Genomic DNA, 18,626 nt, shown 5'->3' with positions numbered 1-18,626 from the left:
ATAGCTGGTTGGTCCGAGCACCAGCCTCAGGTACTAACAATAGCTCAGTTGATTTGAGCATTGGCCAAGACAGGGATTGCTGGGCAAATTCTGGTCAGGGAGCATGTGGAAGTCTGTCTCACTATCTCCCCTCCTTTCACTTAACATTTTTTTTTAAATTTATTTTTAAATTATACTTGACATACAATATTATATTAATTTTAAGTGTACAACATAGTGATTAGACATTTATTTACCTTGTAAAGTGATCATCATGATAAGTCTAGCAGCCATCTGTCACCATACATAGTTATGACTATATTAATTCTATTTCCTGTGTTGTACTTTATGTTCCTGTGACTTATTCTATAACTCATAGTTTGTACTTATTAATCCCCTGCAACTTTTTGCCCATCCCCTACCTATCCCATCTAGCAGCCATTAGTTTATTTTCAGGATCTATAAATTTATTCCCTGAATCTATGTTTGTTTATGTTTTGCTTTGTTTATTTGGTTGTTTGTTTTGCTTTTCAGATTCCACATATAAGTGAAATCTATGGTTTTTCTTTCTCTGTCTGACTTATTTCACTTAGCACAGTGCCCTCTAGGTCCATTCATATTGTCACAAATGGCAAAATTTTATTCTTTTTTATGATAAGTCATATTCCATTGCATATGTACATCTTTTTTACCCATTAATTTATTGATGGACACCGAGGTTGCTTTCATAGCTTGGCTATTGTAATTAGTGCTTCAATGAACATAGGGGTGCCTATATCTTTTCAAAATAGTGTATTTGGTTTCTTTGGAAAAATACCAAGCAGTTGGGATTGCTGGGTTTTTTGGTAGTTCTATTTTTAATTTTTTGAGAAATCCTCATACTGTTTCTCATAGTGGGTGCACTGATTTACATTCCCATCAATAGTGCACAAGGTTTCTTTTTCACTGTATCCCTACCAACATTTGCTATTTCTTGTCTTTTTAATGACAGCCATTCTGGCATATGTGAAGTGATATCTTATTGTGGTTTTGATTTGCATTTGCCTGATGATTAGTGATGTTCAGCATCTTTACATGTATCTGTTGGCCATCTGTATGTTTTCTTTGAAATGCCTATTCAGCTCTTCTGCCCATTTTTTAGTCAAGTTGTTTGATTTTTTTGAGTTGTATGAGTTCTTTATATATTTTGGAGATTTCAGATATATCATTTGCAAATATCTTCTTTCATTCAATAGGTTTCCTTTTTGTTTTGTTGATGCTTTTCTTCACAGTGTAAAACTTTTTAGTCTGACATAGTCCTATTTGTTTGTTTTAACTTTTGATGCCTCTGCTCTAGGAGACATACCAAACCAAAAATATATTGTTAGGACTGATGTCAAAGAGTTTACTGCCTAGGAGTTTTATGGTCTCATGTCTTACATGTAAATCTTTATCCCTTTTGAGTTTATTTTTGTATGTAGTATAAGAATATAGTCTAGTTTCATTTTTAAAAATATATCTGTCCAGTTTTTTCAACATCATTAATTTTGGAGACTGTCTTTACCCCATTGTATATTCTTGCCTCCTTTGTTGTAGATTAACTGAACATATAAGTGTGAGTTTTTTTCTGAACCCTGTTCTGTTCCGTTCATCTTATGTGTCTGTTTTTGTGCCAGCATGATTATGCTTTGATTACTAGGTTTGTAGTATAGTTTGAAATCAGGTACCTCTAAATCTTTTATTTTTACTTAAGATTACTTTGGCCCTTTGAGGTCTTTTGTGGTTCCATATAAATTTTAGGATTATTCAAATTCCATTAAAAATGTCATTGGTATTTTGATAGGGACTGCATTGACTCTATAGACTACTTTGCATGGGATGGACATATTAATGATATTAACTCTTTTAATCCATGAGTATGGTTTATCTTTCCATCTTTTTTCTTCCATGTCTTATAGTTTTCAGAGCACAGGCCTATTACTTCTTTGTTTAATTTATTTCTAGGTATTTAAATCTTTTTGATGCAATTGTAAATGGGATTGTTTTCTTTTTTTAAATAATTTTAATGGGGTGACATTGATCAATCAGGATACATAAGTTCAGAGAAAACATCTCCAGGTTATTTTGACATTTGATTATGTTGCATACCCATCACCCAAAGTCATGTAGTCTTCTGTCACCTTCTATCTGGTTTCCTTTGTGCCCCCCCCCCCCCGCGTAACCACCACACTCTTGTCCATATCCCTGAGTCTCATTTTTATGTCCCACCTATGTATAAAATCATACAGTTCTTAGTTTTTTCTGATTTACTTATTTCACTTAAGAATGTTATTAAGGTCCATCCGTGTTGTAAATGATCCTATTCATCATTTCTTATGGTTGAGTAGTAGTCCATAGTATATCTGTACCACATCTTCTTTATCCAATCATCTATTGAAGGGCTCTTTGGTTGTTTCCATGTCTTGGCCACTGTGAACAATGCTGCAATGAACATGGGGCTGCATGTGTCTTTATGTACCAGTGTTTTTGAGTTATGGGGGTATATTCCCAGTATAGGGATTGCTGGGTCATATGGTAGTTCTATTTTTAATTTTTTGAGGAACAACCAAACTTTCTTCCATAATGGTTGTACTACTTTACATTCCCACCAACAGTGGATGAAGGTTCCTTTTTCTTCACAGCCTCTCCAACACTTGTTATTACCTGTCTTGTTGGTAATAGCTAATCTAACAGGTGTGAGGTGGTATCTCATTGTAGTTTTGATTTGCATTTCTCTAATAGCTAATGAAGATGAGCATCTTTTCATATATCTTTTGGTCATTTGTATTTCTTTCTGGGAGAAGTGTCTGTTCATGTCCTTTTCCCATTTTTTTTATTGGATTGTTTGTTTGTTTGTTGTTGAGTTTTATGAACTCTTTATATATTTTGGATATTAGACCCTTATGGGATTGTTTTCTTCATTTTTCTTTCTGACAGTTTTTTAGTGTATAGAAATCTAACAGATTTCTCAAAATTTTGTATCCTGTAACTTTACTCAATTTTATTAGTTGAAATAGTTATTTGGTGGAATCTTTAGGCTTTCTTACATATAGTATCATGTTACCTGCAAAGAATGACAATTTTGTTTCTTTCTGCCCAACTTATTTTTGTTTAATTACTGTGGATAAAAATTACAATATTTTGTTAAATAAGAGTGCTGAGAGTGAGCCTCCTTGTCTTGTTCCTGGTCTTAGAGAAAAACTCATCTTTTTACCACTGCATATAATGTTAGCTATGTGCTTGTCATAAATAGTCTTTATTATGTTGAGAGGTATCCTCCCTCTCTACCCACTTGTTGAGAGTTTTTATCATAAATGGATGTTGAATTTTGTCAAATGCTTTTTCTGCATCTATGAAGATGGTCATGATTTTTATCTTTATTTTGTTTATATGAATTGGTTTTCTGATATTTAACTACCCTTGAATCCCTGGAAGAAATCCCACTGACCATGCATATTATATGATCTTTTTAATGTATGTCTGAATTCAGTATACTAATATTTTTTTTTTTTTTTAGGATTTTTGTATCTGTGTTCATCAGTGATATTAGTATATAAGTTTTTGTAGTGTTTTTATTTAGCTTTGGTATGAGGGTAATGCTGGCCTTGTAAAATGAGTTTAGAAGTTTCCCTCCACTTTAATTTTTAAAAATAGTTTGGGAAGGATAGTTATTAAATCTTTGAATATTTGGTAGAAGTCACCTGTGATCATCTGGTCCTGGATTTTTATTTATTGGCAGTTCTTTGATTATTGACTTAATATTATTATTAGTAATAATTCTGTTTAGATTTTCTATTTTTTTTCCTGATTCAGTCATGGCAGATTGTGTTTCTAAAAATTTATCCATTTCTTCCAGGTTGTCCAATATGTTGGCATATAATTGTGCATAGTATTCTCTTGTGAGTCTGTATTTCTGTGGTATTGGTTGTCACTTTTCCTTTTTCTTTTCTGATTATATTTATTTAGGCTCCTCTTCTCTCTTTTTTTCTTGATGAGTCTGGCTTATCAATTTTGTCTATCTTTTTAAAGAATCAGCTATTACTTTAATTGATTTTTTATTCTTTTTTGTCTATTTTATTTCTGCTCTGATTTTTATTATTTTCTTTCTTCTATTCACTATGGGCTTTGTTCTTCTTTTTCTAATTCCTTTAGGTATAAGATTAGATTGTTTATTTAATATTATTTTGTTGTTGTTTCTTGGAATAGGCATGCATCACTATGGATTTTCTTCATAGTACTACTTTTGCTATGTCCCAGAGATTATTGGATCTTATGCTCCCACTTTTGTCTCAGATATTTTTTTTATTTCTTCATCATCCATTGATTTGTTTAGTGCATATTATTTAGCCTCCATTTGTTTATGTGTTTTTCAATTTATTTTGTAATTGTTCTTCATTTCAGACCATTGTGACTGGTGAAGATACTTGATACGATTTCAATCTTCTTTAATCAATGAGACTTTTTTTTTAACCTATCATGGAAAACGTTTCATGTATATTTAAAAAGAATGTATATTCTGCTGTTTTAAGGTGGAATGTTTATAAATCTTTATTGTCTGTTTGGCCTAATGTATTTTTAAAGTTCACTGTTTTCTTGTGGATTTTCTGTCTGAATGATCTATCCATTAATGTAAGTGGGATCTCAAAGTCTCCTACGATTATTGTATTGTTGTGAATCTCTCCCTTTATTTCTATTAATATTTGCTTTATGTATTTAGGTGCTTTCATGTTGGGTGCATAGATGTTTATAAGTGTTACGTTGTTTTGTTGGATTGCTTTCTTTTTACATCCTTATGTAATACCTTTAGTTGTCTCTTTGTTAAAGTCTTTGTTTTATAGTCTATTTTGTCTAAGTATTACTTACCCCAGTTTTCTTTTTGTTTCCATTGGCATGAAATATCTCTTTCTACCTCTTTATTTTCCCTCTGTGTGTATCTTTTGATCTGAAGTATCTTGTAGACAGCATGTACACAAATCTTGTTATTTTTTTCAATCCATTCAGCCACCTTATGTCTCTTGATTGGAACATTTAGTTCACCTACATTAAAGTAATTATTGATAGGTTTGTAGTTATTGCCATTTTATTAATTGTTTTCTGTTTGCTTTTGTAGTTCTCTGTTCTTTTCTTCTGCTCTGTTCCCTTGTACACTGATAACATTTTTTTGTTGTTATTTGCTTCAATTCCTTTCTTTTTACTTTTTGTGTATCTATTATAGGCTTTTGGTTTGTGTTTACCATGAGATTCATCTATAACAAACTTTGTTTATAGCAGTCTATTTAAGTTAATAGTTGTTTAAGTTCAAATGCATTCTAAAAGCACTTCATTTTTTACTCACAATCCCACATTTATGTTAATGATATCAATTTACATGTGTGTGTGGATCTGTGTATCGCTTAATTTATTATTGTGGTTACATATGCTCTTACTACTTTTGCCCTTTGTTCTTCCTGCTAGCTTTATAATTGACTAATCCACTACTTTTACTAAATGTTTGCTTTTATCAGTGACATTTCCCCCTTATATGTTGTCATTTTTAGTTTTGTCTTTTTCTTTTCCAGTTAAAAATGTTCCTTTCAATTTTTTAGGAGTGCTGGTTTAGTGGTAATGAATTCTTTTAGCTTTAGCTTGTCTGGAAAATTACATCTCCTTCAATTCTGTACTATAACTTTGCTTGGTGAAATGTTTTTGTTTTTTTTTCCTTTCATCCCTTTGAATGTATTGTGCCATCCCTTCTGGCCTGCAGAGTTTCTGCTGAAAATCAACTGATAATCATATGGGAGCTCCTTTGTATGCAACTAACTGCTTTTCTCTTGCTGCTTTTAAGTTTCTCTTTCTCTTTCTCTTTAATGTGTGGCCTCTTTGGATTTATCTCTGTACTTCCTGGACTTGGATGTCCGTTTCCTACACTAGGTTAGGGAAGTGTTCAGCCTTTATTTCTTCAACCAGGTTTTCTGCCCCTTTCTCTCTCTCTTCTCCTAGGATCCCTGTGATGCAAATGCTAGTATGCTGGATGTTCTTCCACAGGTGCCTCTATTTAGTTTAGTGTCATGGTTGGTCCTCACAGCCAGTCAGCCTGAGGATCAAGTTCACCTACCTCCCTGGTTGGGAAACTGTGGCTCGCAAGCCACACGTGGCTCTTTGGCCCCTTGAGTGTAGCTTTTCCACAAAATACCACGTGCAGGCGCTACCTCAATAAGGAATGTACCTACCTATATAGTTTAAGTTTAAAAAATTTGGCTCTCAAAAGAAATTTTAATCATTGTACTGTGGATATTTGGCTCTGTTGACTAATGAGTTTGCCGAGAACTGACTTACCCTGTACCTGCAGCAGTTACAGCCCAACTAATACAGAAGGGCACAGACAACCCACACAGGGGACACCTGTGGAGCGCCTTGCTCTGGGGCTAGGGAAGATTTGGTCTGGGTCCCACAGGACACCTTCTATATAAGACCACTCTTTTAAGACCAGGAGATGCAGCAGAGCTAGCTACTACTTATAAACAGAGAGACAGCCAAAATCAGGAGATGGTGGAGTATGTTTTAAATTAAAACAAAGGGAAAAGAAACAGAAACAATCATGATGTTAATTTTTTTTTCTTTTTGCTGTTCCAATTGGGTGACTTCACTACCTTGTCTTCCCGATTGATGATTTATTTTTCTGTATCATCTAATCTGTCGATTCCTTTTCATATAGTTTTTTAATTTCAGTTGTTGTATTCTTCAGTTCTGATTGGCTCCTTTTTATTTTCTGTGTCTCTGATGAAGTTCTCATCAGAGAACTGAGTTCATCTATTCCTCTACTGATTTCATTGTGTGTCTTTATTACCAGTGTTTTGAACTCTTTATCTGGTAGATTGTTTGCCTCTATTTTGTTTAGTTCTTTTTCTGTTTCTTTTCCCTTTGTTTTAATTTGAAACATACTTCACCATCTCCTGATTTTGGCTGTCTCTCTGTTTGTTTATAAGTAGTAGATAGCTCTGCTGCATCTCCTGGTCTTGAAAGAGTGGTCTTATATAGAAAGTGTCCTCCTGTGGGACCCAGACCAAATCTTTCCTAGCCCCAGAGCAAGGCGCTCCACAGGTGTCCCCTGTGTGGGTTGTCTGTGCCCTTCTGTACTAGTTGGGCTGTAACTGCTGCAGGGACAGGGGTAGGTGAACTTGATCCTCAGGCTGACTGGCTGTGAGGACCAACCATGACAAGTGTGGATGATCTGGTGTGTGGGAGTTGGCCCCATGGAAAATAAATCTCTTTGGCAAGGCTCTGGTGCCAACTGAGGCTGCCCATTGGGTGTGTTGGTTGGGGAGCTGTTTGGGGTAAGCTCTAGTGCAGTCACTACTTATGTTGGACTTGTGACCACTTGGAAGAAGTTATGAAGTGAGCCAAGGCCAGCTGCCACTTGTGTTGAGCTTGCGGATTCTTAGGAAAGTCTGCAATACAAGCCTGACTGACACTGGTGCTGGGCTTGGGAGCACTTGGTAAAAGCTATGATGCAACCTTAGGCCAGCTACTGCTTATGCTGGGCTTGAGGGAATTTAAGAAGGACTGTAATGCAAGCTGGGGGCTGGTCACCACTTGTAAGAAGGGTCTGAAGCTTAGAAGGAACTCCAGAAGGTTCTATTGGAGAAAGTGCAGTGGAATCTCGGGAATAGTTAGGTGGCGTATACAGTGTTAGTTTGATTAATGGAGAGCGACTGATTTGGTTCCTGCTGCATCTGGCCAGCCAGGTTGACACACAGAAAAAGAAACAAAGGAACGGTGGTGCCAACCAGCGCTTCCATCCCCAGAAAGAGTTCAGGCTCTTGTCCTAAAGTTAGTCAATTTCATTCTTCCCCATAAGACACAGTGCTTCTCAGATTGCCACTTCCACTCTGGAACCTGAAATAAGTGAGTTTGTGCATGATCCCTTTAAGAACAGCATCTCACAAAGCTTCTCATCTCTCTTGGATGTAATCCCATCTGGTTTACAAAATCAGATATTACAGGGACTCCTCTTCTGTGCATTGGTGCCCTGGGCTGGGGAGGCTAGTGTGGAGTTCGGACTCCTTGCTCCTGAGGAGAGACTGCTGCAGGTCCCTCCTATTTGTGAGTCACCACACTGGGTGTGTGTTCTTCATAGTTCGTATCTGCCCCCAACCTGTCCTCATGTGGCTTCTTCTTATAGCCTTTGTTATAGGAATTCTGTCCAGCTATTCTTCAGTCATTCTCAGTGATAGTTGTTCTCTGTATTTAGTTGTAAAATTGATGTGTTTGTGAGAGGAGGTGAGTTCAGGATCCATCTACTCCATCTCTTGATCCTGCCTCCTCTTAAACAATGACATACTTGACAGAAGAATATATTTTACTTTATTTTTTTCTGTATGTGATTGCTTTTACCCATCATGGTTCTTGCGTGCTTGTCATTTGACTTAATGGTACACAGAAACAGTTTGTGGGATGAAATGAAACCCATAGTTCTCAAGCTCAGAGAGCCAGGGATGAATTATAACAGATCACTGTGGTTTCTACCTAAAACACTGCAGAATCTCCTCCCCACCTTCCTCTGGTTAATTTAAGAGGTGGTCCCAGTACAACCATTATGGAAGAAAGTATGGTGGTTCCTCAAAAAACTGAAAATAGAACTACCTTATGACCCAGCACTCCCTCTACTGGGTATATACCCCAAAAACTCAGAAACATTGATAGGTAAAGACACATGCAACCCCATGTTCATTGCAGCATTGTTCACAGTGGCCAGGACATGGAAACAACCAAAAAGCCCATCAATAGATGACTGGATAAAGAAGATGTGGCACATATACACTATGGAATACTACTCAGCCATAAGAAATGATGACATCAGATCATTTACAGCAAAATGGTGGGATCTTGATAACATTATATGAAGTGAAATAAGTAAATCAGAAAAAAACAGGAACTGCATTATTCCATAAGTAGGTGGGATATAAAAGCGAGGCTAACAGACATGGACAAGAGTGTGGTGGTTATGAGGGGTGGGGAGGGAGAGGGAAAGGGGGAGGGGCACAAAGAGAACTAGATAGAAGGTGACAGAGGATAATCTGACTTTGGGTGATGGGTATGCAACATAATTGAATGACAAGATAACCTGGACATGTTTTCTTTGAATATATGTACCCTGAATTATTGATGTCACCCCATTAAAAAAATAAAATAAAATAAAGAGGTGGTCCCCAGTGGATGTTTCTTAGACCCTCCAAACACTGTCTCATCACCAACCTGGCTGAAAGATCTCTGGATGCCTCTGCCACCTCTGCTGATTCCAACAGTGAGCACGCCTAAGCCCTGCAAACCCTCCCCCTGCCTCCTGCATGGCCAGTTCTCAGAGAAAAGCCCCAGCTTCTTCGAGAGCCTGTCCTGATGCTCCTCTTTCTTTCCAGTTATGCTTTCATTGCGGGCACCTGACCGCCTCAGGTTCGGCTGCATGTCTGTAGACACATCTTTAACAGCATGTTCTCTGCTAAAGAGGCACGACATTCCCTCTTCTCTTACAATGTGAAATTGTCCTTGGACCAAGTTTGTGACAGACTGCAGCTTTTCTCTTTTGGACAATTTCTTTCCAGAAGATTTCTTAGACCTTCTGGCACAGAGAGTCTGCCTCTTGCCTCTACTCCCTCCCCCATGCATTTCTGCCTGCCGTCTAGGCTTGTCCAGGCTGGACCGAAACTCAGATGTTTTCAAAAGACAGTTGGGTTATAAACAGGTGAAGCTGGTGGAGTGTTTGCATATTAAACCCATAAGGGTAGTCATTACTGAATATTCTCTCCTTTTTTACTTGAAACACAAAACTTTTGATGTGGCTTTTTTTTTCCTTTAGGTACAGAGAAGAATTTCTCTACTAGAAGAAAAACATAGTGCAAATATAGTAATAAATAAATGGCAATTGACTCTTGGATCTTAATGTTCAGCAGTTAATGGAGAGTAGTAAGAACGAACAGTAAACTAGCAAGTAAATGCTCCATTTGAGTGGGCCAGCCTTGACTCAGCTCAAGCTAAATGCAGTTACATAGGAAAATGGGCTCAGGAGGGCCAGATTTTCTGATTTTTTAGTATAATCTGAAAAATCTAGATTATTTTGTAAAATTTGATTTTAAAAATGTCTGCTAAACACACCACACATACTCTCTCTCTCTCTTAATCCACAAAGAGGTTTGGGCCTATAAGGCATTATTTTGTAACCTTTAAGTTACAGAGACCCAGAGACCATGCTGGAGGATGAGTAATAATTAGACATGTAACCAGTCATGTAAAAGTTACAATTAACATTAGTTTTTCCAGCTGAATCTATTCTAATATTTCCAGTTTAAGTTATGAAAAAAAGCGGAGAGGTTGTAGTTGAAATTGGTGAGGCTCTTTTGCAACTTTCTGGATCTGTCTCAGCCTACCTTGCCCTAGACTCAATGCGCTTAGGACTGACAGCATTATCATCACCTGGGAACTTGCTAGAAATGCAATCTTGAGTTCTGACCGGTTTGCTCAGCAGATGGAGCATCGGCCCGGCAGGCAGAAATCCCAGGCTTTATCCCCAGTCAGGGCACACATGAGAAGCGACCATCTGCTTCTCTCCCTGTCCCTCTCCTGCATTTCTCTCTCTTCTGTTCTCGCAGCTAGTGGCTTGGTTGGTCTGAGTGTTGGCCTCATGTGCTGAGGATAGCTCAGTTGATTCTAGTATTGGCCCCAGACTAAGGTTCTCGGGTGGATATCGGTTGGGGTGCATGTGGGAATCTGTCTCTCTATCTCCCCTTCTCTCACTTAAAAAAATAGAAAAAAATGCAAACTCGTAGGCTCCAACTCAGACTCATGGAACCAGGAACTCTGGGTTTGGGGTCCAACAGCCTATGTGTTTATAAGCCCTCCAAGTGATTCTGATGTTCTCTGGAGTCTGAGGACCAGTGCTGGCCCTCAGAGGAGCCTCCCCTGCGGCGTGCTCAAGAGCTCCGGCAGGCAGGTGCAACGCTGGTCGCTCGGCTCCCTACTCTCAACACCGGGTTTTAGGAGCCAAGTGCTGGCCCTCAGAGGAGCCGCCCCTGCGGTATGCTCCCGAAGCTCTGGCAGGCAGGTGCAACGCTGGTCGCTCAGCTCCCTACTCTCAACACCAGGTTTTAGGAGCCAAGAGCTGGCCCTCAGAGGAGCCGCCCCTGCGGTGTGCTCCCAGAGCTCCCAGGCAGGCAGGTGCAATGCTGGTCGCTCGGCTCCCTCCTCTCAACACCGGGTTTCAGGAGCCAAGATGTGTCTGCTATGTAAGCCTTGGTCTCAGCTTGACTGTCCAAAAAAGGAATATTGGACTGAGACACAAAATAGGATGTTGGCACTTAGGAGTGGAGAAAGGGGGGATTTGAGAATTCAGCATGTTGAGAGAGAAGAGGAGGAAAAAAAAACATTCCCAGATTTCTTGTCCTCCCTCTGCCATGGCTTATTTTACACAGAAGCACAGCCCAGTGGTATGATTTAAAGAAATCTTGTCCTTAACCTACCTTCAACCCAACCTAGTACAAATGGCTACTTCTATTTTCATTTCACTCACTAGGGTTAATAAATAGTTAATTTCACTCACTGGGGTTAATAAAGACTATGGAATATGGAGTTAAGATAGTCACGCCACTAAGTGATTTAAATTTAGCCAGGTTGATTTCTTAACACCATCCTGAGATGAGACTCTGGAAGAGTGAGAGTTCAATAGATATGTGAGGGTTATGTTTGGGCTTGGGGCACACTTCAGACAGGTCTGGGCTGGAAAGACCCCTTGTGGAGCAGAATGAGATCACTGGGATCTCTGTTTTAAATTTCAGTGAATGGCATAGGTGAGGAACACAGGTGGGAAAACAAGAAAGGTGCCTAAAAGAGGGAGGTAACGAGGGCCAAAGAATGACAATGTATAGACTTGTATCTTTCCCTCTTCAAAAGCTCCTCATCAGCCTTCTCTCAGCGGCCCCACGCAATCATTTCACTGCTGGAAAGTCCCTGAGCTCTGGTGGTTTCCAGGCTCAGGCATGAGTCTTATTCCTTGCTTTTCTTTTGCAAAGCTAGAGCAGGAACAATAGCGATGCAATTTGAAGGAGAACTGCTTTGCATCTGTTGTCTGAAAGTCCTGTAGTACTTTATGGTTTATAAAACTGTAATCTGTATTATATTTCACAGTTAAGACAACCTATAAAACTCAAGGACATAATTCTAATACTTTATTTTTTTATGACTGAATTAAACTTTACTCTTTTAGTTACTTCTTCTATACTCCTTCCCTCCAATCCCACCTGAGGTACTTAACTTAACGTGGATATTCCGTGGTGAGTTCAGTTTTATCTGGTAATTTAGTTTTTACAGTTAAGTTCAATCCATGTAGGCCACTCCCAAAACAAGTCAGATTCCATTTCAGTCTTTCCTTTCTCTCCTTCGCAGCCATTCACTTCATTCTGAGTCTGCCACGCAGACACTGGGCTTCGTCTGTGGGGCTGTGGTGGGAGGGGAAGGTTGCTGACATGACCAGCCTGCTGGAAGTAATCCACCATCTAGAGAGCACATATAATTGAGGGGGCCCATGCATAAAGGAAATGTGGGGCCTCTAGTTTAAAAATAATTAAGAATGTTGCCTGACCAGATGGCAGTACAGTGGATAGAGTGTCGACCTGGGGCACTGAGGACCCAGGTTCAAAACTCCGAAGTTGCCAGCTTGAGCATGGGATCATAGACACAACCCCATGGTCCTCAGATTGAGCCCAAAGGTCCCTGGCTTGAGTAAGGGGTCACTGGCTCAGCTGCAGCCCCCCACTTGTCAAGGCCCATAATAGAAAACAATCGAACAACTAGAGTGCCACAACTACAAGTTAATGCTGCTCATCTCTCTCCCTTCCTGTCTATCTGTGTCTGTGTTTCTCACACACACAAAAAAAGAAAAACAAAACAAAATAGACCAAAAGAATGTCAAGATAACAACAGCAGAGCATTAAACTGAGCATGGGGCCCAGTGTAACTGCACAGGTCACAGGCCTATGAAGCCAGTCCCACCTGTGTACTTTGTTGTCTTCTGACTCTTGGTGAAAGTTATGGCCATGGCTCCTTCTGGGGAAGTGCCCTGTCTCTCCTGCTGTCTTGAAATCCTACCATAACTCACAGGTGCTGCACGTTTCCTGAAGTGTGTATCTTTTCCCCAGTTTGGGTGGTATGCATGAAGCCCTCTGCCTTGGTGACTCATCAGCCTGCATGCCAGCCATCTTTCCCAGCTGCCCTACACCCTTGCTGGGCCCTCAGCCACATTTGTGTCTCCTCCCTGTACTTAGTGGGCATCAGTCTGGATCAGCCCCTTTGTGCAGACAAAGGCTGCTAAGTCGCAGTTGTTTGTCTGCCTATCCTTGGCATGACTAAGGCCCATGGAAGTCCTGTTCTACAATTTTGGCATTTCAGGTTCTTCCACCTTAATGTTCTCAGACTTTATGAAGGAACCCCTTATATTTATATCCTTCCTTAATTTATCTGAAAGAGAAGAATAGGATAGCTGGGCAGATAGCACAGCTAATGCATTATTTTTTTTCTCACTTTTTTCTTCTCTGTTATTTTCAGCCGTTTTTCTAATTGCTATAAACTGGGAGAGGGAGTGGGAGTGGCAGAAACCATTTCCGTTTCTCCCACTTTAAACATACCCCTCAATCATATTTGTCACACAAATCAGGGTTGACAAACTAAGGGTGAGGGGTCCGACCCAGCTGAACCCACCTGTCTCTATATTGTCTATGACTGCTTTCATGCTGCCACAGCAGAGCTGAGCAGGTGCAACAGAGATCATGTGATTTGCAAAGTCAAAAATATTAAATATTTACCCATTTACAGAAAAAATTTGCTGACCCTTGTGCACAACAATCACAGTAGAAAATAAAGCATCTTTGTATCTGGTGATACCTATATTGAGGTGATGAAAGGTGTTTGATGACCCCATAGTTAATTGCCATGGGTTAATGCTTCCTATATTACTTCTGCTAGTAAATACTTTTACATACATGTGGAGAACAGGCATTATGATTTCACATACATGCGGTGGGTAGAACAGGCATTATTATTTTCATTTTACAGATTAAAAAACTGTGGGTTGAAGAGGTTACTAACTTGTCCTGCTTATAGAAGTGAGTGTGAGGTTAGTGGTGGGAATGCAGCTGTCCTGATTCCGTGGAGTTACTGGCAAACAGTTCCAGGAGGATTTTGATGTATGAAGTCGTGAGCCACCTTAAGGTCCACTGTGGGGTTGGGTGGTATGCTAAAGTAGAATGAATAACTAGAAGAGTGCCAGCTATGGGACATCATGTGCTAGAAAAAAATATTCCAGAAAGTAGTGACTCATGTTCTTACCCACTTCTTGCCAACACACTGAGTTGTATCTTGTGCATTGTGGTAACATGACATTTTAGATAAACTAAATTTCTAATGCACCTTAATTAGCTAATCTCAAAGTTCTCCTCTTTACTGTTCTTGCCAACTTTTGCATTCATAGCAACTAAAGTTGAGGAAGATTAGTTGATTGACATAGAATTCATAGCCACAGTATCAGAATGATAAGCATCTTTAAACATCCAATGAACATTTTTGATGACATGTGGCTTCAGTTATTTTCATAAAATGTCTTTTGATAGGAATAATTTTTATTTTCTCCTTGGTTATAATGTAGCTATGTTCTCTCTCTCTTTTTTAATGTTTATTTTATTGATTTTAGAGAGAGGAAGGGAGTGAGCGAGAGACAGGAACATCAATCTGTTCCTGTATGTGCCCTGACTGGGGATCGAACCAGCAACCTCAGTGTTTCAGGAAGACACTCTAATCCAGGGGTCCCCAAACTATGGCCCGCGGGCCACATGCGGCCCCCTGAGGCCATTCATCCGGCCCCCGCTGCACTTCCGGAAGGGGCACCTCTTTCATTGGTGGTCAGTGAGAGGAGCATATTGACCATCTCATTAGCCAAAAGCAGGCCCATAGTTCCTATTGAAATACTGGTCAGTTTGTTGATTTAAATTTACTTGTTCTTTATTTTAAATATTGTATTTGTTCCTGTTTTGTTTTTTTACTTTAAAATAAGATATGTGCAGTGTGCATAGGGATTTTTTTAATAGTTTTTTTTATAGTCCAGCCCTCCAACGGTCTGAGGGACAGTGAACTGGCCCCCTGTGTAAAAAGTTTGGGGACCCCTGCTCTAATCCATTCAGCTCTCCAGCCAAGACAACTATGCTCTGTTTTTAATTTAGAATCCCTATACTCTGATCTAATCTAAGGGAAGTTGAGGAACAGTTAGAAAAGAAGTCAGGAGGAGTTCAAAACAGACACAACCCATGACCACGCCCCATACATTACAACTGGTTTTAAGTTGTTCTTTTATGTTAAGACATGGTCTACAGATTTAAAAGAAAAGGCATTTAAAGGACACCTGAATACAGTTGGCATGTGTGCAGGCAATTAGAATGCATGAAGTCATCGTCAGCACACAGATATGCGCACTATTTAATTTTCTCCCGTCAGCATCAAGCAGTGATATCAGCCAAACCACTGCACATCTTTCCCCTCATAGAGATGAACCCATCTTATTAACTTTGAGCAGCAATTGTGATTTGCCTCACATTTATTGAAAATACAATAAAAATTGTTTGAGAATATTTGTTACATAAAGACAGACATTTTTTTTTCTAACGGGAAATTTTGTGCAATGGGCTCACTAGGATAATCAGCATCTGTGCAAGCTAGAATTTTTCTGAGTTTGCCTAATTTATAAAAATCAGTTTAATTTATAGCCAGTTGAAGAACAGTTGTTATGTTTCTGGAGTCTTCATGACTTTGCCAGTTCCATAAAGGCCAAAAGTCAGAACTGCAGTGGCAAAGTTACTGCTCAGCCCCTTTGTAAACGTCAAGCACTGCACAGGAGAAGGGCAGTGTGAGGGCAGTGAGTGGGGAGAACAAGGTCTTAGAAGAACGGGGTATTACCCAAGTAGTAATTAAGAGGAAAAAAGTCCACTGAAATAGTAGGATACTATACTAATAATTGTTATTTGCAACTATTGGGTGAATATTATATCCTGTGACTAAACTTTTTTTCAGTCTCGGGAAAGGGTGGCTGTGAATTCATTTGTATCACAGTAGTTCTGATATGGTGTTAAAAGGTTCCACCCGGATTTCTCCATGGACATGGAAAATCCAAACATTCTAGTTCAGGCTTGCCAGGTATTGGCCATACTGTTTTGGACAAATATCTAAATCTCTCTTAGCCTCATTTGCTTTAATTTTACAAGAAGAATACTTATAGTACTGCTTTATGGATTGTTATCGGGATTTTATGAGATGATACTACAGATGTATACTTAACCCGGTGCTCAAATCATAATAAGCTCTTTAGTAAATGTCAGCTACTATTATTGTGAATAAAGGTAATACTTAAAAATAACTGATCTGGCCCTACCCAGTTAGCTCAGTGGTAAAGCATTGGCCCAGCATGTGGATGTCTTGGATTCAATTCCTGATTAAGGCACATAGAAGAAGCGACCTTCTGCTTCTCCACCCCTTCCCCTCCCTCTTCTCTCTCTCTCTCTTCTCTCCCACAGCCATGGCTAGATTGGTTTGAGTGCATTGGCTCCGGATGTTAAGGATAGCTCTGTAGAGCCCCACCTCAGGCATTAAAAAATAGCTCTGTTGTGAGTATGGCCCCAGATGGGCAGAACATTGGTCTCAGATGGGGGTCACCGGGTGGATCACCAACGGGCACCGATGGGACGCATACGAGAATCTGTGTCTCTAGCTTCCCTCCTCTCACTTGGAAAAAGAAGGAAAGAAAGAATATTTGATCAAATATATACTACTAAGATAAAAACTGAGGTATTTGTCTTTCTGGTTATAGATAGGAAGGTATGTTTTGTTAGTGGAAGGAAAATGACTGATTTTTATAAAAATCTAGGGTTGGGCCTTTATAGCAGTGATGAAATACAGGAAGGAAATCTAGTCCTGGCTAACCAGAAATCTGGTAATTTTCCAGAGATGTTCTCTTTGTCAGATGGTAAGACGAAGACTTAGCAACTCAAATTAAATGACATTCTTCTGTGGCCACAGATACTAATAAAATGTCTGAAAAAATTATAGTGCTCAAATAGAAAGAATATATATAAAATTTACTAGAAAACTTAAATTTGAGGGCCTTACTCTTTTTATGTAGCCAGTGACTATGGATTATACACTATGTCTAGTGGAATAGTGACATCAGAATTCCAATAATAAAATATCCTAAATAAAATAATATTTAAAATGTGTTTAAGGTTAAAGGATGAGTCACTGATGTTGAAAATGCCAGAAAAAAAAGTTGTCATTTTGTTTTTACTTTATATAATAGTATATTTCTAAGTAGTTAAATGCTTTTCTCTTTATTACAATTGATAGTAGCCTTATTTCTGCAAACTAAATAAAGAAAAAATACCACCATGTGATAGATGCTAGAAATGAGGATAAGGAGGAAAACTACACCCCTTTTTATCAAAATGTTGGTAAGAGAGGTCACTCTACTTTACATTCAGTTATGAAATCCTCAAATGGTAAATTCATTTAGACCCAGTTCTCTAATTTAAAGATTTCTTATTTCATGGTAGTTCCCTGATCTAGTCTCCTGTTCCCCCCCCCTCCCTTTTTCTAGAAGTTCTTTTCAAGCCTGCTGTTATCTTTCTTGAAGGATATTAAAGAGAACTTTTATAAAATATTTTACCATGGTTTTAGGCTAAGGTAAAATAGTATTTTTCTTTTTTGCCACATTTACAATATTTTCCTTGAACTTTTTTCTTTTTAATTTATTTGCTCTGACAGGATACCATACAAACACCCAGTTTGCTTGAATTTTAAAAGGGTATTTCCTTTTCTCTACTTGAGCAACTAATAAAGACAAAAGTCCCAGTGGCAAAGTATAAAAGGGGGTACCTTGAACTTTTATTACAACATCACAACAGTGACTTCAAGAGAATCCCCTTTCTTGAAGTCTAACATTCATGGAATTATTAAGCAGAATTTTCAGTTGTTCTGATAGATCTGTCCTTGTAGAATCAAAATACCTCAAACAAACAAAAACCTTGATTATTTTGAGGATTTTATGAATATAGGTAATGAGAATAAAAAAAAATCACTTAACATGGCTTGTTGCCTAAGTACAATGAAGAAATTTTTTTTCTAATTTTACAAGAAATTTAAGGGAAAACTCAGTAACACTTATGAAGTCTTTGCTCTTAGCATGAATAATAATTTTATGAGAAATGTTTGAACAGTTCATGAGATGGGATACTTAGTAAATATGATATGCAGAGAAAATGAACTAGTTGATTTGATTGGTCTTTTGCATCTTAAAATTCACATAAAACTAGAACAGATGTTTTCATTTGCCTTTAGTTTTGGATGCTTTGGGTATTGTCATTTAAGTCCAATAGAAAGAATTAGGGCAGTTCCACGCTAATGTTCTAGAAGCCCCACTTGCCATGGCCACACGGTCAAAAGTAGCCTTTTCTGTGGTTGTGTGCTTTCCTTTTTACTATGTACTATATAATTTTTTCTAATAATTCTATAAAATAATTTAGAAATAGAAATTGCATAAATAAAATTACTGTGACATTTTATCCTATGTA

General features: G+C 38.5%; 1 protein-coding gene and 1 non-coding gene across 8 annotated transcripts in view; one reads left to right on the top strand and one right to left on the bottom strand.

Moving 5' to 3' along the window:
• Positions 1-18,626, top strand: part of FILIP1 (filamin A interacting protein 1) — a 242,178-nt gene that overhangs the window by 62,152 nt on the left and 161,400 nt on the right. The window lies entirely within an intron of this gene.
• Positions 17,803-17,929, bottom strand: LOC136321279 (small nucleolar RNA SNORA27). Its single transcript, XR_010728548.1, has one exon. It is a non-coding gene; the product is annotated as a small nucleolar RNA SNORA27 (small nucleolar RNA).

The sequence above is a fragment of the Saccopteryx bilineata genome, chromosome 1, assembly GCF_036850765.1.
Source record: "Saccopteryx bilineata isolate mSacBil1 chromosome 1, mSacBil1_pri_phased_curated, whole genome shotgun sequence".
Classification (NCBI taxonomy): domain Eukaryota; kingdom Metazoa; phylum Chordata; class Mammalia; order Chiroptera; family Emballonuridae; genus Saccopteryx; species Saccopteryx bilineata.
The sequence above is the reverse complement of the archived record's forward strand: the minus strand, read 5'-3'. Positions and strand labels throughout refer to the sequence as shown.